We start from the raw sequence: 21,016 nt of genomic DNA on the forward strand, positions 1-21,016 counted from the left end.
TCCCAATCTGAGAGCTGTCTTTTCACCTTGCTTATAGTTTCCTTTGTTGTGCAAAAGCTTTTAAGTTTCATTAGATCCCATTTGTTTATTTTTGCTTTTATTTCCAATATTCTGGGAGGTGGGTCATAGAGGATCCTGCTGTGATTTATGTCGGAGAGTGTTTTGCCTATGTTCTCCTCTAGGAGTTTTATAGCTTCTGGTCTTACATTTAGATCTTTAATCCATTTTGAGTTTATTTTTGTGTATGGTGTTAGAAAGTGTTCTAGTTTCATTCTTTTACAAGTGGTTGACCAGTTTTCCCAGCACCACTTGTTAAAGAGGTTGTCTTTTTTCCATTGTATATCCTTGCCTCCTTAAAGATATGGAACGCTTCACGAATTTGCGTGTCATCCTTGCGCAGGGGCCATGCTAGTCTTCTCTGTATTGTTCCAATTTTAGTATATGTGCTGCCAAAGCGAGCACGCAGGGCGGATTCTTAACCACTAGACCGCCAGGCAGTTCTCAGTACCATGGTTCTGAGAGTCATCTCCTTGCTTGTGGACTTCAGGTTGTTTCCACTTTGGGGTTGTTTTCGATGGCCTGGGGCCGGCTTCTGATCATCCATGGAAATGGGAATCAAGCAGTCGCACAAGAACAAATTGATTCAGACTCTTCATCAAGGATTTTACTGCAGCCACCCTCGAGGACCCAGAGTGTGGGTGTGGGAGGACTTTCCTCTTGTCTGTCTTCACTCTACTATGAGCATGTCATCAGGCAGCCATGGGGAGAAGGGCATCCCAGGGAAGCCCACACACGGCTCACTTCTCCTTGGAAGAACCAAGAGCTCCTGTCCCTAGAGGTTAAGACCTGGGAAGGAATCTCTAGGTGAAAGGGCTAAGGCTGGAGAAGGGGTGTGACCTTCTCCAGGTCTCCTCGTTCGTCATATCCTTGAGGCCTCTGGTGCAGCTTAGAGTGTCGGGGTAGGAGGGTGGGAGGCACGTGGTTTGAAATCAGAAAGAGGTTTGTGCCAGACTAGGCTACTGTGTGGCTTTGAGTAAGCACTCCAGTGCTTTGAACCTCAGGCCCCTCATCTATAAAATGGGCTTATACCTAGGGGTTGCTATGAGGAGCAAAGGAATCTCAGAGGTGAAACCCCCTGGTACCCCCAAAGGTGCTATAAGAATGGGTATAAGGAGCCCACAAAAATAGATTTTCTTTTTGTCAGGACCTAAAACAGTAAGGAAGTCATTGATGTATTTTATCTAATGCTAACTATTGGATAGGAGATGCTCCTGGGACTCTAAGTATGGGACAAGTGGAGACAGATTCTAACCTGTGATAGTCTTCTTGCTCCTTTTAGATCTCTCTTCTCACCAATACCCAGTCCCTGGGAGATGCTTGCCCTGTCTGTGTGCCTTGGGCCTCCTTGCTGAGTGTTGGTTGAGTGAGTAGGCAGCCCCATTCAGCTGCAGCCCCCAAGGTCTGAGGTCCGGGTGCCCTGGCAGATGACCCTGAAGGAAGTCTGAGTGAAGCCTTTAGGTTCTCAGGCTCAGCTGGAGAAGCAGTTAAACCAGTTTTGGAATCAGAGCTGGGAATCAGGACTTCCAGCCCTTGGAGCCTGCGGGGAATTTGATACCCGCTCCTGTGGGCACCCGGCTCACAGAGCAGCTCCTGCTACATACACCAGGCTCTGCAGAGCTGGCCCGGGAAACAGGGTTTAAGCAACCCGCTGGCCCCAGCCAGACCAAGCAGGAGCTGGTCCAAAAGCAGTGGGTTGGAAGGGATAGCGTAGAGGTGGGGATAGGCCTCACGGGAAATGACGTCCTTCTTAGTGTCAGGGGAGAGGGGGAGAAATGTGCCCCAGTTCCTCCTCAAAGATGCTGACAGTGCCCCAGAAGAGGCCTGGGGGGCTAGCCCTCCCTCCCTGCCCAGGTGTTGATGTCGAAGCAGAGCGCTTTCCGTTTCCTTGAGGCCTGGGCGCCTGAGCCACCAGGGCTGTCTTTGCTTGGTTTAGTTTTTCTGATATGACTGCTAAAGTGCTTCCACCTGGGCGCTCGGGGTGCAACCCCTGTGTCGTCTGGATGTGCCTGCTGCCCGCAGTGAGGATGGAGCCAGGTTTGTGTGCGACCCCCAGGCGGCCTTCCCTGTATGCCCCCCCACACCATGTGCATATATTCTTGGAAGTGTCCTGGGGGCTCCACAAGTGCTTGCCGAGAGGGCCCAGAAGGGGCTGTGAGGCGGCAGCTGGTGAACGGCGGAGTGAAGGTGGGTCAGAGAGGCCGGGGTGGGGGGGCTGCGGAGGGTGGGGAAGCAGTAGGGGCCTCCGCTGGCCTCCAGGCCTTGAGTGGTTCTCAAAGAACTCAGGTCTCCAGGGCCAGGGCCTGACTGTCACTCCCCGTGGCCGTGGAATTCTCGAGGGAGGATTTTGCAGTGATGGAACTGTCGTGTCCTGGTTGTGGTGGGTGGTGGTCCTATCCACATGCTAAGACTCATAGAACTGGATACAAAAGTTTTAGTTTTACTGAAAAAATAATTTAAAAAATAGTTTAAAAAATAATATAAAAGCAAGAAGAGGGAAAAGCAGTCTAGCAGAAGGAACAGCATGAGCGAAGCCCTAAGGGCAGAAGTGAGCTGTCCAAGCTGGCCGGGAGGGAGTTGGAGGGAACCTTCTGGAAATGCGCTGGAGGCAGAGCCTGGAAAGGGGGCACAGGTCCTCTCCCCAGCCAGAGGTGGGATTTGTGCTACCATCCTGAGAACAGAGGGGACGACGGGAAGGCTTTTGAGCTTGGAGAGGTGGGACTGTGCTTGCATTTTAGAGAGCAGTTTCCCAGGGAGGGGAGACTGCAGCGGGCGGGTGGAGGGGCAGTCGTGACCCCTGACCCTGGTGGACCAGAGGGAGGCGTGGCCAGAGGGAGCACGTGTGGGGGATATTCAGGCAGGAGAACCTCCAGCCCTTGGCAACCTGAGGGCAAGTCAAGAGCAACTTCCGTGTCTTGCTTGGGCATCTGCGTACAGAGGCTTCTGTGCCTTGCTCCTCTTTCTTCATCATAAAGATAAGACCCCTTATCTTATGGGGTCTTTTGACCACCTGATGCGAAGAGCTGACTCATTGGAAAAGACCCTGATGCTGGGAAAGATCGAAGGCGAAAAGAGAGGAGGGGGTGCGCCAGAGGATGAGATGATGAGGTAGCATCACTGACTCAATGGGCGTGAATTAGAGCATACTCTGAGAGAGAGTGGAGGACAGGGAAGCCTGGAGTGCTGCAGTCCATGAGGTCACAAAAAGAGCTGGACGCGCCAGTGACTGAATGGCAACAGTGGGGTCCTGGGACTTCCCAGGTGGTCCAGTGGCTAAGACTCCGAGCTCCCAATGCAAGGGGCCTGGGTTTAAGTCCTGGTCAGGGAACTAGGTCCCACATGGCTCAACTAAATACCCTGCATGCTGCAATGAAGATCAAAGATCCCGAGTGCTGCAACTAAGACCTGGTGCAGCCAAATAAACAGACACATTTAAAAAAAAGAACAATGGGGTCCTATAACTAGCCACCCTTAGGAGTAACATGATATAGAAGTAACTTATTTAAACATGATTCTAATCATTTTCAGTTCTATAAAATAGATCACTATGGTATATTCTTAGAGTCACGGTGAAGTGTTTGACATTTCTCCCTTAATCCTCTGAATTGGTTTTGCCGATATAATCATAAAACTAGGAGAAATAATTGCAATAAAAACGAGTTCAGTGTTACCCATGTAACACTCCAGCCACCTTGCCTGCAACGCCCTGGCACCCTCTTGGCTAGTGCAGCCACCGGGGTCCCCTTCTCTGTGGCCCCCAGATCCTGCTGGGAGGTGGGCAGGGCAGCGGCCACTCCATTGCTCCTGGCCCAGCTGCCCCGCCTGCCACGGGCTCGGGCTTGGGTTTCTGCTAAGTGGCCGCAGGAAGGGGCTGAGTCCCATGCTATTTACTCGCGGGCAGTTTTTGTTTGGCTTTCGAGGGCGTTTGCTTGCAGTGAGCAAACAACCTCTTCCAGAACCATCTGGAAAAATGACATCCTTCCATCTTGGCTTGGGCAGCAGGTTCATGGTTCCATGTTCAAGAGCCAGTGGAGGGATTTTTCCAGAAATGCCATCAGTCAAAGAACTGGCCAAAGACAGCTGAGGGGGTTAGGACTAAAGGAGAGAAAAGGAGAGAAAAAAGATCAGTGTTAAGAGCTGGAGGTTTATGGATGCCAGATGAGGAGACGGGGGTTCAAAGACAAAAGGGACGGCCCCAGGAAGGCCCTTTCACCCCTGGGGACCCGCAGGAGCCCACAGGTGCCCCTCGAAGTCTGAGCAGGCCAGCCGGGGGACACGGGGCCGGGCTGTGCTGGGCACGGTGCTCCAAGCTGGGTTTCCGCAGCGTGCCCCTGTGGCAGAGCAGTGACGCTTCCCACCGGCCTGGCAGCCGAGGGCTGACGCCCCCGCCTGTCCGCGCTTCCCGTGTCCCATGTCTGCCCGGTGCTCCTGCTGGGGGAGCTTTATCAGCAGAGCAAACGTGGCTTGTCCGGCAGCTGCCTTGCTTCTGTCCAGACTGGTTTTGCAGCAGTGCTTTAAGGAGCCTTCCAATGGACTAGCAGGATTCTCAAGACTCTCCATCTCCTTGGTCTCAGTCTCCACGTGTCCTGAAAGGAGAGGATCCATGTGCGTGCACTCGTCCATGCCAAGGTTCCTCATATACACAAGCCGGCGACTTACAGCTCCCGCAGAAACACCTATTAATACAGCCCAGCTAGTTACTCAGTGGGGAATCTTGTCTGTGGTCATGTGCTCATCTGGACTGTAGACTAAAGGCAGAGGGCATGCCCTTCTTTTTTCTGGCCACGATTTGAAACATAGCTCAAGCACTTTTAGATGCTTGGGGCCTCTTATCTGAGGTGGAAAGGGAAGACCTACCTGCAGTCAAACCTGTAACCCTAGAGGGTCAACATTTCAAAAGTTACAGGGTTCACAACCCCCTTCATGCTTTCCTCCAAAGGAAATGAAGGGGCCTCAGCCCCAGGGGTCACATGATGATGGGTTTCCAGCCAGGTAGAAAGGAGGGGGGTGGGAAGGAGTGATGGACTCACGCTGTCCGAGGTGGGCTGAGGGCAGTGGGTCGCGCTCCCTGGGTTGTCTGGGCCCCATGGAGGTGGAGGCTGCGGCCAGTTTGCAGGCGGGAGGCTGGGATGGCCCGTTAATGGGCCTTTCGGATGTCCATCCCCGTGCAGGGAGGAGGGTGGGCGGGACACACAGGCCTCTTTCTCCAGGACAGAGCGGCTCTGTTGTCTGTGCACACAGAAGCTCAGTGTGTACCTGCGGGGGGCCCCGGATCCCTGCTGGGGGGCTGGCCGCCAGCAGCAGTGGCCTCCCGGACAGACACCCGGCCACGGTCTGCAGGCCCCGCACGGGCCAGCTCGGCCAGCTCTGTCTCACCCGCTCCCCCTGCTCTCCCCACGGTTCCTGCTGCCCCAGAGATCTTCTTGCAGCTACAAAGATGTTATTGTATTCCTTCCTTTCAGAACAGTCTCCTGAAACTCTAGTTAAAATCCCCTCATTTCCCTTTGGGGAGGGGGTAGGGACATCTGGGCAATGCCAGCCTGTTCGGTTGCTTCTCTGGGTGTCAGGAAAGGCTTCTGTTCACACTCACCCATTCCTTGTTCACACTCATCCATCTCCTGGGCTTAAACTGTAATTGTCACAGAGCCTGTACCAGCGCCTGGTATGAAAGCATGAAGGGTTCAGAGGTGAGTTCTAACCGGAACAGCTGAATTCAAACCCTGCTTACCACCTGGGGCAAGTCAGTGATCCTTTAACCTCCTTTAACCAGGTGGCTGAAGTAGCAGTAATCTTTGGAGCTCTGCTTAAACTCTGCTTCTGTATAGATGGTTGTCTGTGTGATCTGATCTTCAAATATGCCAAGAACCCCCTTTGTCTAAAAAATGTCTTTCCTCAGCTTCTACTCCAAGGTCATTAAAAAATAACCTTCAGCAAACTTCTAGTGAGTGCTGGCCTCTGTGCTGGCTGTGAGATCATTCACATTAGAACTGATAACAGCAAATGTTTGCATTGGGCTTTGTAGCTCTCTTATCCATTACCGTGTTGAATCTTCAATCCTTCAAGTGTTAAGGCTGCTATCATTGGATCCAGTTTAGAGAGTAGTAAATAGAGTAACTTAGAGATCAGTTCAGTTCAGTCGCTCAGTCGTGTCCGACTCTTTGCGACCCCATGAACCGCAGCACGCCAGGCCTCCCTGTCCATCACCAACTCCCGGAGTCCACCCAAACCCACGTCCATCGGGTCGATGATGCCATCCAGCCATCTCATCCTCCGTTGTCCCCTTCTCCTCCTGTCCTCAATCTTTCCCTGCATCAGGGTCTTTTCCAATGAGTCAGCTCTTCCCATCAGGTGGCCAAAGTATTGGAGTTTTAGCTTCAGCATCAGTCCTTCCAATGAACACCACCCAGGACTGATCTCCTTTAGGATGGACTGGTTGGATCTCCTTGCAGTCCAAGGGACTCTCAAGAGTCTTCTCCAACACCACAGTTCAAAAGCATCAATTCTCTGGTGTTCAGCTTTCTTCACAGTCCAACTCTCACATCCATACATGACCACTGGAAAAACCATAGCCTTGACTAGACGGACCTTTGTTGGCAAAGTAATGTCTCTGCGTTTTAATATGCTGTCTAGGTTGGTCATAACTTTCCTTCCAAGGAGTAAGCGTCTTTTAATTTCATGGCTGTAATCACCATCTGCAGTGATTTTGGAGCCCAGAAAAATAAAGTCAGCCACTGTTTCCATGTTTCCCCATCTATCTGCCATGAAGTGATAGGACCGGATGCCATGATCTTAGTTTTCTGAATGTTGAGCTTTAAGCCAACTTTTTCACTCTCCTCTTTCACTTTCATCAAGAGGCTTTTTAGTTCTTCTCCACTTTCTGCCATAAGGGTGGTGTCATCTGCATATCTGAGATTATTGATATTTCTCCAAGCAATCTTGGTTTCAGCTTGTGCTTCATCCAGCCCAGCGTTTCTCATGATGTACTCTGCATATAAGTTAAATAAGCAGGGTGACAATATACAGCCTTGACGTATTCCTTTTCCTATTTGGAACCAGCCTGTTGTTCCATGTCCAGTTCTAACTGTTGCTTCCTGACCTGCATACAGGTTTCTCAAGAGGCAGGTCAGGTGGTCTGGTATGCCCATCTCTTTCAGAATTTTCCACAGTTTATTGTGATCCACACAGTCAAATGCTTTGGCATAGTCAATAAAGCAGAAATAGATGTTTTTCTGGAACTCTCTTGCTTTTTCGACGATCCATTGGATGTTGGCAATTTGATCTCTGGTTCCTCTGCCTTTTCTAAAACTAGCTTGAACATTTGGAAGTTCATGGTTCATGTATTGTTGAAGCCTGGCTTGGAGAATTTTAAGCATTACTTTACTAGATCAGTGATGCTCTAATTGCCAAGTCACACAGTTCATATGTTTGAAGGACGTTAATGTGGGCCCTACAATGGACTTTAAGTTTGAGCAAACTCGGAGATACTGAAGGACAGGGAAGCCTGGCACGCTGCAGTCCATGGGGTTGCAAAGAGTCAGACATGACTTAGCGACTGAGCAAAAACTACAACCACAAATCTGAGTCTCTTTCCATTCGATCAACCTGAGAATTCTCACACTTAGTACATAGCTGTTTTATTTTGGTAGCATCTGTGGAAATTTTCTGTTACAAGTAAACATTCTTGGAAATGAATTTCTTGTGTAGAGTGTCGCCTGGGGGTGTGGGTCCCAGGAGTGTCTTGTTTAGACTTGGGTGGTGGCGGGGAGGGAGGGAAGGGCTGAGGCTGGAAGTAGGAGCCCTGGACATGGGCGAGAATGGATTTGGAGAGACGAGTGAGGACGGCCGTGAGGCGATGAGGACAGGACACACAGGCGGCAGGGTGTGTCGGAGCTGGGGCTAGGGGGTGGGGAAGGCCAGCGCTGGGGGAGAAGTCCTGCCAGGGAGTGCCAGCTCAGAGGCCCATCTTGACCCTGTGCTTTGCTTGGGGCACCTCCAGAGCTTGCAGCAGACATCAAAGCAGCATCTCCATGAGGGACTGAAGGAGTCCCCCTTTCTGGAAGCTTCTGAGGAGACTGCCCAGGACCGGAAACATGAGGGGCTAGCAGAGCATTCTCTTTATGATGAAAACAGACCTGCTCCTCTTATCTGGCTCTGAGAGGGTCCCTGTGACACTGAGGGGTGCTTCCCCTCATCTCTCGTCCCGGGCGATGGCTTTCTCCCTGGTTAGGTAGTGAACCTCTGCAAGGCGGCAGCTCCCCAGAGCGCCCAGGGCGGCCCAAGCGTAGAACTCAGCAAGTGGCCCCAGAGCTCAGTCCAGTATGACTTTCTGAGAAGATGGACATGTTCTACCCTGCGCCTTCCACCTCGGTGGCCACCCCAGGTGACTGCTGAGTAATTGAAACGGGGTGCGTGTAACCCAGGAATGGAAATGTTAAATTTAAATGGGTTTAAATGTAAACAGCCACCGGTGGTTCGTGGCTCTCATATTGGACAGCGCCGATCTGGCCCAGGAAGTATAAACGGAAGTGCCGATGGCGCCCAGGCTGGGTGTAATGAGGACAATGCCCATCTACGTTTTGTTTTCTCTGGTTGTATTGAGCTGTGCTCAGGGAAGTGTTTATATTCTTGGAAAAACAACAAAGCAAGAGAGACTCCAAAGGCAACCGTTCTTCCTTCTCTTGGGAGACACGTTAAGGCACGGTGGAGCCTGTAGTGGACGGCAGAGAGTGTATCATTGAGAGAGGGAGCCATCCTCCTCTCCAGCCATTTGAGAACATGGGCCCAGGTTGTGGCTCAAACGTCTCCCTTTTCATAGGAGGCTGGAAATCTGGATTTTTATAGGAAATATCCTGGTTTTTAAACATTGGCTCAAATTTATTTAAAACCTCTTAGGCCAAACAAAACACATCTGCAGGCCAGATTCAGCCCAAGGATCCCAGTTTATGAACTCTCCTCCAGGCCTGATTCTGGAGAAATCCATACGACCTGCTGTGACTGGGATGGATTTAAGGCAGAGTCAGGTGGATTTTCCCCTCCGTGGCCCCAACTGGCTCAGCCCCCCTGTTGCCACGAGCTTGGTTGGAATTGGGGGGAAGTGTGTACGTAGGACACAGACCTGCCCCCCTCTCCCACTCTTCTCTGGGGCCGTGTCCCTAGCCTCTGAGCAGCCAGAAGGTAGAAATCTCTGGAAGGTTGGAACAGAATGGCTCAGAGAAAAACTTGCTTTCGTTTTTCAGCCTCAATCCCCACTCCCAGGCATGAGGACAAAACTGTATGGCCGTTAATATCAAGGCAGCCAGAGAAAATTTCCAACAAATGACAGGGTCTCGAAAATTCCATCTGGTCTGCAGTGTTCCCACACTAGTGCTCTTGTGAGCTGGAACAAAATGGTAATTCAGTCACGGGTGTGGAGAAGGCTCCTGGGGCGGCCGGCAGGGCTGGAAAAGCCCCAGCATACAATCAACGTAGAGATTGGAGCAGAGCAACCAGCAGCAGGGAGGGAGGGATAAAGGACACATCGTTTAGCCCCTTGGGAGCAGATCAGGCAAGCATGTGTTCTCAATGCAGGTGCTGGGAACCGTGCCATGGAGGTAACCCCGTGGGTCCTGCTAGAAAAGTCTGATCAGTCATCCGTGTGTGCATGCTCAGTTATTTCAGGTGTGTCTGACTCTTTGCAAGCCCATGGACAGTAGCCCACCAGGCTCCTCTGTCCATGGGATTCTCCAGGCAAGAATACTGGAGTGGATTGCCATGCCCTCCTCCAGGGGATCTTCCCGACCCAGGGATCGAACCCACGTCTCTCATGTCTCCTGCATTGGCAGGCGGGCTCTTTACCACTAGCGCCACCTGAGAAGCCCCATGATCAGTTATGAGTAAACATGATTATATTTCAGCTTCTATTTTGCATGTTTTCACACAATGTTTTCATACAACTCTCACAGCACTTAGTGGAGTGATCTTATTTTTTTAGATGACAAGTCACATTCTTTTCCCCACCAGAACGTCACCACTGCTCTTGATGTTTCAGTCCTGCCTGGAGCGGGGCTTGGCTCAGGAATATCTGCTCAATGCGGTAATGAACGGTCCACCCCCTGAGAGGGGTGCCATCCGTGTTGCCATGGGACAGACGTGGAAGTGGAGGCCTGAGTTCACACAGCCAGGATGCCGCGGAGCTGGGATCCACATCCTCGCAGCCTGGCTCTGAACCGGCGTGTCATCCAGGGGCTGGTGGTGGTGAGCCTGGGGAGCTGCTGCCTTGCTCGGGCCCAGAGTCGGTAGCCTCATCTACAAGTCTCTGTATTTCCATTCTATTTCACATGTCAGAAGTTGGAAGGTTTAACTTTTTGCATCTTTTTGTAACATTTTTTGGTAACATTCTTCTGTATCATTCCCAGATAGAGGAATAAGTACAGTTCAGGGTCTTGCAGTGGGGGAGCAGGAGGGGCAGGGGGAGGGCAGAATGCAAGCAAGAATTAATACTTTGTAAACACTGGCCTTCCTACACGCCTTATTTGAGAGTGCTGATCCCAAGAGATGAACTGTATAACCATCCAACAAATGGCTGAGATTACAGACAATTTAATTTTAGATGTATCGGAGGTAGAATGGTGGCATAAGGCTGTTGAAGACTAATTTCTCCTCCTTGCTAGTTTTGCCTTGTAAAGTCTTGCCCGGGACATACCTCCCTAACTAAAATTTACGCTTTCTTGCACATGGGGGAATTCACATTCTTTCAGACCCCGAGGCACCATCATGCACTGGTGAGGGACCCAGCGGACGCCTGTCCCTCGAGAGAGACGGAGTTGAGCCACTTCCCTGCCTAGGAACGCCCTCTCCTTGGCTCCTCTTTGCTTTCCCCACCCCTGCCCTCCCTGTGTGTCCACCAGATACACTTTCCAAGCGCCCCAGTGTTGGGAATACTCAGCACCGCATCTTTGCCGCGGCAGAACTCTAACAGGGCTCTGGCACTGGGGGCTCTCCCAGAAAGCCTGCCTGCTTCGGACAGGCACCGTCTGAAGTTCCATGTCAGGACGCAGAGGAGAGGCACGTAGCCCTTCTGGCTGGCTCCTTCTCTCGGTGGAACCTGGTGATCCCTGGTCCAGAATAAGGGATCATTTTGGGTGGAGCAAACAGCATGTGGTCACATCCAGCCTGAAAAGGGCTTGGCCGGTCAGAGTGGAGGAAAAGGAGCCGATGTTAGGGAACAGGAGTCTGTGCTGAGTGAGCTCACAGAGCCCTTAGCAAGTGTGCAGAGGGGCTGGGCGTTGCTTCTTTGTTCATGAACGGAAAGCTGCGGATGGGGGAGGCGCTGGTTGACTTTATCCCTTCCAAAGAGGAGAGCTGGGATTCAAGGTGGGGTTGGGGGCCATGGCTCCTGACTTCCAGGAACACCTGATTTTGCCAGGAGTTTCAGTGAGGAGTTAGGGAGGTGACACAGGTAATGGTGAAGGTGGGGACAGGTGGGGCCCTGGGGTTGTAATGAGAAGGCTGGCACTGGGGGCATTTGGGGCGATGCTACTCTTTAAAATTTACGTGACCAATGAGAGGGCAGCCACGCTTGCTTTGGAGAAAGAATCTCTGCTGGCTAGGGAGGCCTCCTGCGAGCGGGATCGTCAGCTCACTTCCTTGTCTTGTCCTGCAGGCTGCCTCCTCTCCTCAGACACCCTTCTCCCACCTGAAGCTGTGTCCCCTCAAGGCCCCCAGCTGCCCTTGAGACAGCTCCCTGGCCTTTTTCAAGGTCACACATCACACCCTCCTCTCCTTTCTGGATTCTTTTGATTACCAGAAACTGGGCTTCCCAGGTGGCGCTAGTGGTAAAGAACCCAACTGCCAATGCAGGAGATATAAGAGACGAAGGTTCAACTCCTAGGTCAGGAAGATCCCCTGGAGGAGGAAATGGCAACCCCCTCCAGTATTCTTGCCTGGAGAATCCTATGGACAGAGGAGCCTGGAGGGCTGCAGTCCATGGGGTCTCACAGAGTCGGACACGACTGAGTGTGCAGATACACACACAACGTGGAAATTCTGCTGATTAGAAATCTGGTTAATTATCGCTAGTTCTTCCAAATGCTAATGGAGCTAAGTGGGTCTGTGCTCAGACTGTCTCCCAGAATCCCCTGTGAGATGGTCCAGTTGATTCTCAAGACCAATGGTCTCAGAGGCTGAGTGTGCTACGGAAATTTCCCAACTCTTTGGTTTTATTTGCTGGAAACTAAAGACTCAGCCTCTGCTCTAAGGGTGGAGAAAAATGGATGTGTATAAATTTCTTTCTTAAGGGATTTTCAAAGGTAATTTTGATCTAGACTTCATTTTTGCCTGATTTGCTCCATCAGAATCTCACTCCCTCGTCAGTCAGAACCCCGTTGCACTTCAGTTTTTATGCATGACTTTGTGTGTGTGTTGACAGCCACGTTGGTCCAAGTGAACACTTGCTGAGGAGTAAACCGTCATGGAATACTGCATGTCTGTAACTGCGTTTATTTCACCCTCGCAATCGATGGATAGTGTGACTGGGTTGTTGTTGTTCAGTCGCTCAGTTGTGTCAGACTCTTTGCAACCCCATGGACTGCAGCACTCGAGGCCTTCCTGTCCTTCACTGTCTCTGGGAGTTTGCCCAAGTTCATGTCCACTGAGTTGGTGATGCCATCCAACCATCTCATCCTCTGCCACCCTCTTCTCCTTTTGCCTTCAACTGTTCCCAGAATCAGGGTCTTTTCCAATGAGTATGACTGGGTATAAAATTCTAAACCAGAATATATATATATAAAAAATCTAAACCAGAATATAAATTTCTAAGCCAGAAACAATTTTCTGTCAGATTTTGAAGGATTTGATCAATTGTGTTCCAATGTTGCAGTAATGAGACCAGAGCCATTCTGATTTGTTGATGACTTTTTTGACTACTTGTAGAAAACCTGCTTTGGTTTTTTTCTTTCGTTCTGGGAACTTGTAGGGTATTTCCCCCAGTGTTCTGAAGTTTCGCAAGGATGTGTCTTGGTTTGTCTTCCCCTGGTTTCCCAGTAGCTGAGAGTGAGGCAGAAGGCTTTTGTGTGCTGTTTCCTTGGAGATGAGTGCCATCTCAGTGAAGACACAGAGAAGCAGGGAGCAGTGTTATAAGGATCCATTACTGGTTAAGCTGGCTGCTCCTAGTGAAGTGAAAGTTGCTCAGTTGTGTCCGACTCTTTGCAAGCCCATGGACTGTTACCCGCCAGGCTCCTCTTGTCCACGGAATTCTCCAGGCAAGAGTACTGGAGTGGGTTGCCATTTTCTTCCCCAGGGGATCTTTCTGACCCAAGGATTCAACCCAGGTCTCCTGCATTGCAGGCAAATTCTTTACCATTTGAGCCACAAGGGAAGCCCAAGTGCTGCGAAGTACAGTTGATTGCAGGATCTTGTAGACCGACCAAGACGCTGCACAAACTGAATTCAGGACCGCTTGAGTTTATCCGCTGGATTCAGTCTCCCAGAGGTCAAAATTGGCTCCACTTGACCTGAGTTTGCCCTGTATTTCCAGGTTGTGTACTCCTGGGTACCACACGCCTGCTAGTCCTGGGGCTTGGGTGGGTGGGGGGGGCCCCGTGAACGACAGAGCACCTGTGGCTGGGCTGTCAGGATGTACCTATTGGTGGCTTAGAGAGCCTCAAGTAACCCCTGCTGTGGAAGCTTTAGCTTTTAATGCCTGCAGCCATAAACTGTCTCCTTGACCTCAGGGAAAGGCCAGGCCATCGCTAGGGCGGATCCATCCAAATGCAAAGAAGTGTCTGTGTCTGGGCAGGGAGGGAATTGCCAACAAGTGAGTTCACTATAATAGGAGTCCTGCTTTCAGCCATTTTCTTGGCTACTTGGATAAGGCCATTGCCACTCACTCACCTGTTTTCTAACTTCTGAATTTTACATAATCAATGCCTCCGGTCCAGTTCTCTTTATCCTTATCAGTTTGTCCCTTAAAGAGAAGAGCCAGCCCCCACCTCAGTTACCCAACATCAGACAGAAAGCCCAGCTTAACTCACCTCTGAAAGCCTTGGCTTTTGAAAGCAGAAGCTTTTTAGTCTCTCTTGGGCAGGCAGAGGCCAACTTTCCAGGTTTACTTGCTTGCTTGGAGAATGGTGGTGAAGACGGAAGCAACTCTTGTTCTCTGAGGCTTCTGTAGTAGCAGGGACAGAGGTCTGGCTCACACACTGATGTAGTCAGCTGGACCCGGGTTTGAATCCCACCTCTGCCACTTAGCTATGAAGCTGTGAGGATGCGACCTGAACGCCCTGGGCCTCAGTTTCCTTGATGCCTGGCGTGAACAGTGATGCCTTCCCTACAGGGAGGTTGCTGGGAGTAGACGAACTGTCATGAGTAAGATAGCTGGCCTGGACCAGGTACAGGAGGTGATCCATCATGTTGGCTACAGACGACATCATGGAGCTTCCTGGAGGGAGGGCCTCCGTGCCTCCAAGGCGGTTCCATCCCTGCCGCAGGCTTGGCTGCCCAGCTCCTCCCTTGTCCTCTTGAGCCCCAGGCCACCTGCTGGATGGACTCTATGCCCCATGGTTGTCGGGAAATGTCCCATGATACCCCCACTCCCCCCGCCATGGCAAGGCCCCTTTATTTCCTATTCAACCCACAGACTGCCCATCTGATAAACTTGCTAAAGGCAAAATTAAAGATTTAATTTTTCTATTTCAGAGTCCAAGGGTTTGTTGTTGTTTAGTTGTTAAGGCATGTATGGCTCTTTTGTGACCCCATGGAGCTGTAACCCATGAGGCTCCTCTGTCCATGGGATTTCCCAGGCAAGAATACTGGAGTGGGTTGCCATGCCCTCCTCAGGGGGATCTTCCTGACCCAGAGGTCAAACCCGCATCTCCTGCATTACAGGCAGATTCTTTAGCTGAGAAGCCTGATTCCAAGGGTTGCTTTGTCGTAGCCCTCTGGAGGACCAGTCTTCAAGGCATTTTATGGCTGAGCCCCGCTCTCCTCATGGCAAGCATCTCTCGAGTAGTGTTTAACTGTCTCCAGGGCTCCACAGCCGGTGTGCAGAAGTCACACTGGGCCTGCAGAACTGGAGCCAGAGGCTGCTCTTTGGTCACTTGGGCAAGTGGTGGCCCCAAGGAGGCATCAGTTCCCGAGACTTCCTCACGCTCCTTCCTCTCAACCCACTGTGCGTTACCAGTCATCAGAGCGCTATGACCCAACCATTACCAGCTGTGCACAGACAGAGCGAGTGAGGTAAAGGATAGTGACCTAAAGAAGGTGCTGGAGACGCAAAGTGCTGCAGGGATTTAATAATCTTGGGGTTAAATAATAGTGCTGAGTAATTACTATTAAAATGCATGCAATGCCCTGTTTTTAGCACTTTATTAAAATTCACTGAATCGTCACCACAACTCTTTGGGGTTGTACCCATTGTCATACCCATTTTTCAGGTGAGGAAACTGACGTTATGTAACACACTCATTAGTGCTGTAGCCAGTGTTTGGACCAAGAGAGTCCAGCTCCTTCAGGGTGTCCTTCAGGACTCTGCCTTTCTTTGCTAAGTACTCACTGAGGGAGTAGGAAGCCTATAATCTGTGTTTCACCTGGGATCAGGTTCCCAGCTCATGTAATGAAGAGACAGATCCAGGAATTCCTCAGATCTTCTAAAGCCTTTTCCTGGAATCGGCTTCCCCATGTCATCTGGGAGCATCAGGAATGCTTTTGGATTAGCACCGAGGGCCTTAGCTGATCCTTCCATCCTGTGTCCCCATATTCCCAGGCCTGGCTCCTGTGTGCTGGGAAAGCACTTTGGATTCCGAAAGAGTTGGAATCCCAACTCTTTTATTAGTTGGTGTGCCACCTGGCTCAAATGACCAAGTCTTTCTGGACCTCAATTTCTTCATCTGTAAAACGGCCGTGGTGAGAATTCCTCCTTCCTTTCCAGGATTGTGAGAAAGTCCGGAAACAGCATCCTTCTCGCCATGTAGTGAAAGACACTAAACAAGTGTGAGACGTGTGATGTGGTGGAGTCCTTGGGGTGTGACAACCAGCTGCTCCTTGGCTTTTTGTCCTCTGACTGCACCCCTCAAGTTTAGGGAGATAGATGCCCTGGATGTAGGCAAAGCCAGTTCTGTGGAAGAATTTGGGGTGGCCAAAACTGGTTCAGGGCAAATAATTGTATTATTTGCACAGTGAGTTGCTTAAGGACAGAGCCAAGCCTTCTTCACGTTCACATCCCTGTTTCCTGGCCCAGTACCTGGCCTGTAGGGGTGGTCAGAATAAAAGGCTAAGATTGTGATGTAGCAGGTTTTGTCTAGGGAGTGGCACTTTTCCATACCTCAGCCCTACACCGTCCCTCTGGAGGAAGTTGCCTGCCTCGTGCCCTAGGTGCCTTGAAGCCCCACGATGGCGCCCTGAGGGTCTCAGAAGAGCCTGACAGCCCCTGGCTCTCCCTGCATCCTCCGCTTCATGGAGCTCTAACATCGTGTTGGTTTCCAGGCAGGCAGTTGTAGGTAACTGGCCATTCTGATCAGTGTGAGGTGATACCTCATTACAGTTTTGATTTGCATTTCTCTAATACTAATAAGCAGTGTTGAGCATCTTTTCATGTACTTTTTAGCCATCTGTATATCTTCTTTCCTGGAGGAGAGCCCAGCAACCCACTCCAGTATTCTTGTCTGGAGAATTCCATGGACACAGGAGCCTGGAAGGCTACAGTCCATAGCACCACTTAGGATCGGACACAACTGAAACGACTTAGCGCAGCACATGTCTCCTTTGGAGAAATGTCTGTTTAGATCTTCTGCTCATTTTTTGATTTTTTATTTATGTTTTTTGGTATTGAGCTGTATGAGATGTTTGTGTATTTTGAAGGTTAATCTCTTATCAGTTGTGTCCTATGTGAATTTTTTTCTCCCATTCTGTAGGTTGTCTTTTCATTTTATTTATGGTTTCCTTTGCTATACAAAGCTTTTAAGCTTAATTAGGTCCCATGTGTTTATTTTTGTTTTTGTTTCCATTACTGTAGGAGATGGACCCAAAAAAGATATTGCTACAATTTGTGTCAAAGAGTGTCTGGTCTGTGTTTTCCTCTAAAGAATTTTATAGTTTCTGGTCTTACATTTAGGTCTTTAATCGATTTCGAGTTCATTTTTGTGTATGGTGTTAGGTGTTCTAATTTCATTCTTTTACATGTAACTGTTCAGTTTTTCCAGCACCACTTCTTGAAGAGACTGTCTTTTCTCCATTGCATATTCTTGCCTCCTTTGTCATAGATTAACTGACCATAGATGTGTGGGTTTATTTCTGGGATTTCTGTCCGGTTCCACAGATCTGTATTTCTGTTTTTGTGCTGGTACCATACGGTTTTGATTATTGTCGCTTTGTAGTATAGTCTGAAGTCAGGAAGTCTGTCAATCTTAATTTCTGTAGTTTCCAATTATCATGTTAGTACATACTTTGTGAGATGCTGAGTGTGCCTGGTACATGGTATATGCTTGGTAAGTGGCTATGGTTAATAAAGTCTGCTATATTCACTTCTCAAGTCAGATATGTTCAATTTCCTGTCTACAGTCTTCAGAATGCTGGAGCTGAAAGGAACTCTGGCACCATTTTCTTTTGGAAGGGGCAGGAGAACCACCTGTGTGGTTCTGAGATCAAGCCCTAGACCTAATTTGAGGATAACAGATTATTAGAAACCCACTTCTGATGTTACCTGTCAAATATGCCCAGATTGGAGTGGGTCAAATGGTGGCATTTTCTAACTGATATTATTCTATTTATTAAAATAGGACATGATACACAACAAGTTATTTTCATTTTGAAAGAAAAATAAATATAATCTGAAAGCACTTTATTTCCCCTCAATTTAGCCAGTGCAAAAAGGCTGCCACCTAGCATTAACCTCACTCACGCCTCATCTTACACTTGAGCTGACCAGTCCCAAAGAGCTAAGCCTTTGAGAGCAGGGCCCTTCCCGGAGGCCCTGTGTGGTCCTCTGGAATCAAGCCTGGGGCAGGGGCTATGGATGGCAGCCCCCTTCCAGGCTGACCCGGCTACTAGGTCACTGGCTGTGGAGCCAGTCGGCCTGGGTTCACCTCATGACGCTGCTGTCTGTGATGTTGGGTCCCCTCAATTCTCTGTGCCTTGTTTTCCTCACTGTAAAATGGGATAATAATCCTCATACCTACCTCATAAGACTGGCATACAGATTAAATGAGTTAATAGAAGTAAAGTTCTCCAAATAGTCCCAGGCTCATAGTGAACACTGAATAAATGTTAGTTATCATTCCTTTGGGTTTTCCCCCGCCTGGAGATTGGCCGGGCCAGAAATTACAGAGGCAGAAGTCCTTCCTTATCTTGAAGTTGCTGACATGGAGGGAAAATCACAGCTTGCAAAGGAGCTGAGCAAGGGGCCTGGTCGGGTGGTGGCTTAGGAGCTAGGCAGCCTGGGGTCCTGCCCACAGTGGAACGAATGCTTCTAGTCTCCATGGCCCAGAGATCCCCTGGGAGAGGGCCGCTGTGTGCCTGGAGGGTCCAGTGAGCCCTGCCTGTCGCCTTTGCCCCCCGTCTTGTGCCCGCCCAGCTCTCTTCCTGGGGTTAGATTCTGAGTTCAGCCAAGGGAAGCAGAATTTGAGCAGGTCCAGCCCGCAGTGTTACTCACAGCTTCAACATGTGGTTTTAATCCAGCCCTCTGAAAATATGCTTATGTATTCCCTCTCACCCCAGCCATGGTTTTGTTATGAAAATCATTTGGCTGATCTTTAAAAAGTGGAACAGAAATTCCACATTGCAAAATCTCTGCCAGCCTCAGCCAGAGTCTGAGTCGCGGTGAACCAGCGATCAGCCAGTGGGGGATGTGTAGTAGCGGGCAGAGGTCGGGGGACACGACAGAGGGGGCTGTCACTCCTTTGGTGGCGACTAACCAGAGCCAACTCTGATTTTTATCCGTCCCCTCCCCGCATACACGTACATCACGTGGCTTCTCTCCACCCCTTCTCCCACCCAGGACACCTCCACCAAGAAGCACTGTACAAGTGCTTTGCGATTCTGTCTGCTGTGATGGGGAGAGGACCACGCGGTCTCTATATTCTCCCCACTGGCCCTGCCCTGCATGTTATGCCATCCGCCACAGCAGTTCAGCACAGGACTAGGTTTTTGTCATCTTTTTTTGACATCTGGGAGTTGAGAAAAGATGGCTCTGCCTCCGTCTCTGCCAGCCAGTTCCTATGACAGCCCTGGGATGTCAGGGTTCACAGCAGGACATTCTGGGAGGTGGTCTGGGGACGGGATAAGCAGGGCCCCAAAGTGAGGCCAAGTCCTGGCGAGTTTTCCCAAAGTAGAAGGGCATTTCTTTCTCTGTGGCCCTTTATAAAGGAGAAAGAGTCTCCCGCTGGTGGTTTCAGTACAAACTGTAATAGAGTCCTTTTTCCCAAATGTTCTGGTTTCTCAAACTGTGTCTGTGCAAAGGCCACCAGCATATGTGGGAATTTTTCCCGAAAGTTCTTCTCAACAGGGCTCTCCAGTTTTCTTTTGACTGAAGGGGTCCTCCAGGCCATCTGCCCATGTCATGGGGGGAAACTGATCATGGGACATGTCTGTGACCAGGCCGCACCGTCATCATCGTCAGAGCCGGCCAGGCCTCGGTAGTGACACCACTGCGCCCTTACTAGTCAAGGGGAGGGCGCTGTGCCTGATTCCTAAACCACTTTACTGCTTTCTGACCAAGGGCACACACTGAGCCCAAAAGAAGTCACCCAAGGATCTGAACGCGTTAGGGCTCGCTGTGATCACACTGCATAGCAAACAGCCCACAGTCGCGATGGTTCCCAACAGTGTACACCCTTATCGTGGTTCCAGGGCTGTGGGTTCACTGGGCCCAGTGGGTGTGGCTGGGCTGGATCCAGGCTGGGCACTGGGCTCAGGTCTGCTCCGGCGCCTCGCCTGGGACCTGCTCCTGTCGCGGCGGAGCTCGCGTCTGCAGGGTTGCTAACACCACGCAAGCACAAGTGAAGCCACCGGCAGGACGTGGCCTGTGTTTTGTCCACCTGCGTTCCACTGGCAGAAGCAAGTCACACAGCCAAGTCAAAGACAGTGGGGAAGTATGTCCCACCTTCAGAGAAGCCGTGGCAGGATGAGGAGGAAGAATAGGGAACAAATGATTCCATCTATGATGCCGTCTTTCACTTCATGCTGAAGAGCCGTCTCACCGCTGCATGGAGGCGATGATGGGGAGTTTGGTGGTGGCTCCTGTCTGCAGCCCAGCACAGCTCCTCAGGGACTGGGCCCTTCACTACTCTCCTGGATCCCTTTCCTACTGTTGTTGTTTAGTCACTAAGTCGTATCTGGCTCTTCTGTGACCCCGTGGACTGTACTCTGACCATGGGATTTCCTAGGCAAGAACATGGGAGTGGGTTGTCATTTCCTACTCCAGGGGATCTTCCCAATCCAGGGATTGAACCCACGTCTCTGGCATCTTCTGCATTGGCAGATGGATTCTTTACCACTGAGCCACCAGGGAAGCCCCCTTACAGTTGTTAGGGAACCCCAGATCTCAGTTGTTTCCTTTTAGCCTTCGTGCATGTGTCCTTCCTAGCTCCCACCCTTTCTCTCCTCAGCTCCCCACACACTTTAAAGCCAAGTGATTCCTTCCTGTCCCATCCTGGGTTATCTCTGGATGGAGCCTCTGCAGGGCAAGGCCTTTCTCACTGCCCAGGTGGCCTTCGCCTAGCTTACACTTGTGGCTTTATGAGGAAAAGAGTTTCTCTTTCTGTCTCTGTCTTGAGCTGTGCTCCCAAATGTCCCCATTACAATATGCCAAACTCCAGGAAGGAGTGGTGCTAGATATTTTTCAGATCCCTTAAAAATAGAGGGAGTTCCGAAAGCAGGGGCAGAAACCCTGATCCCACCATGTACACGTACCAAACCATGTAGTGGGTCCTTCCTATATTTTGACTCATTTCTTTTCCTCATGTCAATCTGTGTAAGGAGGGATTATCTC

General features: G+C 50.4%; 1 protein-coding gene and 1 non-coding gene across 5 annotated transcripts in view; one reads left to right on the forward strand and one right to left on the reverse strand.

Annotated features, from left to right (window-relative positions):
* Positions 1 to 21,016, forward strand: part of GASK1A (golgi associated kinase 1A) — a 154,859-nt gene that overhangs the window by 108,880 nt on the left and 24,963 nt on the right. The gene's annotated exons all lie outside the window — the stretch shown is intronic.
* Positions 356 to 462, reverse strand: LOC122683421. The gene has a single exon (XR_006337758.1). It is a non-coding gene; the product is annotated as a U6 spliceosomal RNA (small nuclear RNA).

The sequence above is a fragment of the Cervus elaphus genome, chromosome 24 (assembly GCF_910594005.1).
Source record: "Cervus elaphus chromosome 24, mCerEla1.1, whole genome shotgun sequence".
Taxonomy (NCBI): domain Eukaryota; kingdom Metazoa; phylum Chordata; class Mammalia; order Artiodactyla; family Cervidae; genus Cervus; species Cervus elaphus.